The sequence below is a fragment of the Rhincodon typus genome, unplaced genomic scaffold (genome assembly GCF_021869965.1).
Source record: "Rhincodon typus isolate 14 unplaced genomic scaffold, sRhiTyp1.1 hic_rhity00010006, whole genome shotgun sequence".
NCBI classification, from domain to species: domain Eukaryota; kingdom Metazoa; phylum Chordata; class Chondrichthyes; order Orectolobiformes; family Rhincodontidae; genus Rhincodon; species Rhincodon typus.
In genome coordinates this window covers 2,664-7,831 of record NW_025975644.1, presented here as the reverse complement: position 1 = coordinate 7,831, position 5,168 = coordinate 2,664, and the positions used below count along the sequence as shown (strand labels likewise).

The 5,168-nt window shown below is 43.4% G+C and overlaps 1 non-coding gene across 1 annotated transcript; it reads right to left on the bottom strand.

Annotated features, from left to right (window-relative positions):
* Positions 1-246: 246 nt before the first annotated feature.
* trnae-cuc lies at positions 247-318 on the bottom strand. The gene has a single exon. It is a non-coding gene; the product is annotated as a tRNA-Glu (tRNA).
* Between the last annotated feature and the right edge of the window lie 4,850 nt (positions 319-5,168).

Here is a 5,168-nt window from a genome sequence, read left to right as displayed (position 1 = left end):
ATGGTTATTATCGTTGCTGGTTGTTCATCTTGTGAATGTTACTGCTAATGTCCCTGTTAACAACACAACACAAAGGTGAATAGTCCGACTGAGCAGTGACAGTTAAGGCACCTTTCCCCTCTTTAAGAAGCTGGAACATGGACTCTGATGTTCTCGCCGACATGAACTGATCTGAGACATTGAAAGGAATCTGGTCAGAGCTGTGCTGCTTTTGCTGTTGCCACCATCAGGAACAATAAAGCTTGGTTCCCTGACCGGGAATCGAACCCGGGCCGCGGCGGTGAGAGCGCCGAATCCTAACCACTAGACCACCAGGGATACTTGTAGGGGGGCTTGCATCGTTTCTTAATGACACAGCTTCTGGATTTCTTTTTCCACTGGCGTTCTTTCTCCTCCAAAATGATTGAATTATCGTGCTTTTACAACACGGAAAGAGGCTCAGCATCCCAGTTTCCAGCACTTGGCCCATAGCCTTGTGCGCTCTGACACAACAAATGAGGCGGAGGGGAGGAGGCGGTGCACCGGCTGTTTGAGATGCTGACATCAGCCTGTGGGAAAAAAGTCGTTGATCAAAACAGAATTTATTGGAGAAGATCGCTCTGTGTTCGGATAATGATTCGTAGCCGGGGGATATACCTCAATTATCAACTGATTAGCACAAATTTTCAACCGGAGAAGGATCATATGAGGAGAGAGAAACGGAGGTGATGTTTTCGCTCGATGACCTTCCCTGTATCGCTAACACTGTGCTGTGATAAAATCCAGAAAAAACTGTTTATCTGTTTCATAGTACTCAATTTCCCGCATGCAAATTCCTACAAGTCGTTCCAATGATCGAAATAGAATTAGATTTATCTCATTGAGCTTTTTGAACGTTGTCGTCAAATGATTGAAACAGTGAAAGTGGAAATGTGTGACTTCTGCAAGTTTGCAGCATCAGTCTGTATTGGACTGTAAAGAATTTGATAGATTTGTTCCTGATTGAAGTGTTTACTGGAAGCAGGGAGCTGAGCAAGATATTGGCTAAACCAATTCAGCTCTGAGAGCAGAAACAGTAAATTCCTTTCTTGCAGTACGAATGAGATTGTACAGCATAGAGAATTTTGCTGCGTTGATTACGGGTTGATGGGACCAGCATCCTTTCACAAGACTAGGTTGACTATGGAATTAGGAGGGTAGCAGCCTCTACTTGCTTGTCTTTGGTTGTAATGAAGTTGCATGGAGAAGTGTAGCACTTAAGATTTATTATTACAAAAAAAACATGGTTTTTAAAGGTGCGTCTTGTTATTCCACGTGACTCATTGAAAATTGCAAAGGAACTGAGCTGTTGTGTTTTAAATGTTAGATTGCAGAAAGTTGGTTAGCTCAGATCACTGGACGGGATTTGCGTTGCCTAGTGATGCATTTAATTCCTTCTCGAAAGTCTATTGGGTTGGGATTTTCCCGACATTTGACTCCGAATTCAAGAATTTTATTGAATACAAAGAACGATACCTGTGATTCCGCATGAATAGTTTGGCGATAATGCCACTAGGCCCTCGCCTCTCCGAAAGGTGGGTATTTTCCCATTGCGTGGGTAAACATCCAAAATATTTGTTTTCACTTTCTCCGTGTGTGTTGCTGTGCTATATTTGCCTCAACGAACCCTGTGGCCTAAACCCTGATATCAGGAAGTCCGACATCATTGAGTGCAACTCTGTTCGAAAAACTGATCGAGGTATTTGACAAAATGGAAGGCAACCAGTCTGGGTCTGCCCGGGTTTTGAGGCATCGTCAATGCAACAGTTTTAACAACAAACTTAGTATAGCTCTTTCTAAACTAAGTCAATTCACTGTTGCTTCGGGAGAAAAGGCAGCAAACTGTTTCAATAACAACTGCTTCCCATTCTGACTCCGTGCTCCCAGGACCCTGCTGTTTCTGCCCTTTCTCTTGGACCGGCGTTGGTCCATTGCCAGATGTGTTCAGCCGTTTCCTTCCTCTGGCAGGCAGTGCTTTGCATTTGAACAAGAGAACGCGTATTGGGAAACTGCCCCTGTCTGCAACATACGACGATGTACAGCACCCAACTAGCAATAGAAACAGTTTGAGAGACTGCATTTCGATTGAAGGGTTTACTGTTAGCTTGTGGAAAATCACTGTCGATGAAACAAATGAAACTGGCAGGTAAGCATACAAGAGTATCTGATCTCGTGGATCATTGGAGAAAATGTTAACAGGATAGGACCATTTGAAAACACCGAGCCCTGGTTAATGGATCCAGCTTGCTCCCACTTCACAAGGAATGCTCTTGTCTGCTGTTTAGTGATGGCTTACTGAACGAGACAAATATTCACATGTTCATTTCACACGACAGCAACAAGACACGTTGAGGAGATGCACAATGAAGGACGGAGAAAGTTGTTAAGAGAGAGTCATCAACTCACTGAGATCAGCCAGTGATCAATTATGTAAAGTTGCCTTCTCACTGACATCAACTTATTCGAAAATTTTGTGAAACGTGCAGACGAGAAGGAGGTCACTCTGTCCAGTGTCTCTGTGCTGAAGGAGAAACGGAACACTTACCTCAGCCCACTTTCCACAATTGCAGCTGTAGATCTACAGATTATAGAACACGAGTGGAAAATCCAGGGAGGTTTTAAATGAGTTCAGTGTTTCTGTCTCATATATTTCCGGCAGTGAGTTCCATACACCTACCACCTACTGTCTGAAAAAAGAATGTCCTCGCCCCATAAATCTTTCTGACTCCTTTAGCATATATCCCACACACCTCTTGGTATTGTTTCCTAAATTGTGCATTCCATTACCTTGTTGGATCTCCCCAAACACATCACTTCACTCTTTCCTGGGCTTATTTCCATTCGTCATTTTCTCTGCTCGCCTGACCAGTCCATCGATATCATCTTGCAGACTACACCGACACTCTTCATTTTCAATGAAGTTCCTAAGTCTCGTGTTGCCTGCAAACTTCTTAATCATGCCTCCGATATTGATCTACAAATCATTAAACGTATCTATAAGCCAATGGGGGACATTTCCAAGCATACTATAAAATACCAACAGGACTAGGCAAGGTAAACAAAAGATGCATGTTCCCGATCACTGGAGGGTCCAAAACCAGCGATCACAGTTTGAGGATAAGCTATAGCCATATAGGAATGAGGTGAGGGGAATATCATCACCAGAAAACAATGAACCTGAAGAATTCTGTGCTTCACAAAGCGGTTGAAGCTAAAGCATTGATTATTTTTACAAGAAGGAGTTAGTTATGGTTCTTAGGGCTCAAAGGACAAAAGGATATGGGATGAAAAGTGAAACAGGGTACTGAGTTGGGTGATCTCTATGATCATATTGAATAGTGGAGCAGGCTGGAAGGACCGACTGGCCTCTTCCTGTTACAATGTCTCTACGTCTGTCACATATATCACGTGACCTTGCACAGAGCCTGTTGAAACAACACTGGAAACAGATTATCAGTGACAAAAACAACCATCAACAATAATCCGTTGTTTCTTGCTGCAAATTTGTATCTGATTAGTGCGGTGCTCTGACACTAATTTCACTCTTCTTTGAGAGATATATGTAACTAGCTGTGTATTCTTTAACGTAGAAACGGTGATGACAGTTGGTGTAGTGTGGGTCATGTCATGGAATGAAAAGCTCCATGACAGCGGGGATGTAAAATTGTCTATGAGGAGTTGTTTTCCAGATTTGAGAACAGTGCACAATGTTGTTAAAAGGAGTCCTATTGAGACCACCTCTCTTCTGAACAGATATTAATGAGCAGCACATTTTTGTGCAATTTCGAAATCCTAAATAAGATAAAAACGCATACAGTCAGAGAGCACAGAAACGCTACCGTATACACGGAGACCATTCGGCCCATTGAGGTTGTACAGACCCTCGAAGTAAAACAAAATTGCTGGAAAAGCTCAGAAAGTCTGCAGCATCTGCGAAGAAAAACTCAGAGTTAACTGTAGGGTCCGGTGACCCTTCCTCAGACCCGACAACTTTCCGTAAACGTGTATTTACCACGGCTGAACTATCTGGTCTGCACATCCCTGCACTCTAGGGCAATTTCCAATGGCCAATTCACCTAATCTGCATATGTTCTACCTGTGAGAAGAAATCTCAACGGAGACAAGGGGAGAAGGCACAATCTCCACACAGGCATCACCCAAGGTTGAATCAAAAATGCTTAGAGTCTCCCTGGCTGGGAATTGATCCGTGGTTTCCCGCGTGACAGGCGGGGATACTAACTGCTATACTACCAAGGATGGTGCGTGCACCACCCGACCCCCCGCCACCCCCGAGCACCCTAAGTGTGCATTAGGCAAATAAAACTGCTTTACTATCCTAATTCTATTTTCCATCGCTTGGTCCATAGTCTTGTATGCCTTGGCATCACAAATTCACATCTGAATGCTTCTTAAAACTACGAGGATATCCGCCACGAGGACACTTACAGACAGTGGCTTCCACTTTCCAAACATGCATTGGCTGAGAAAAAGTTTTCTGCCCATCCACTCAAACCTTCCGACATCTTACTTCAAATCTCTGCCCCGCTTTTGATCGATCTTGCCATGAAGAGAAAACATTTCTTTCAGTCTACCCTATCAGTAACACTCATTGTTTTATACATCTCAATCTTGTCTCCTGTAAATCTACACTGCTCTAAGGAAAACAAACCCAGTCTGTCCAATCTCTCTTCATAACTGAAACTCTTCAGCCCAGACCACATCCTGGTAAATCTCTTCTGCATCTTTTCCAGTGCTATCACATACTGCTGTAATGTGAATTTGCAGAACTGCACACAATACTCTAGCTATCGCCGAATTAACAAATGAAATAAATGACGCAGAAACCACAGGAAATGGTCTTTTCATCGAAGTCTGTTCTGATCAATGTTGTCCTGTGTCCTTTTCCTGAGTCTGATCCTCCAATAATCACTGGCGCATGTCAGGAAAAAGCTGCTGCATGATGTTTGGTCTCACAATCGCAGTATCTAAGTAGATCGACTGTTTTGAAGGTTTCATTAGTAAGTCAGGAGCACATTCACTCATCGAGAGTGACCGTAGCAGGACAGACTAAACGGTGTCAATGTAAAAATGAGTGTTCGATTGCGCAGTGCCTCCGTGAAGTGAACAGAGGAAGGTAAAGGACGGTTGGT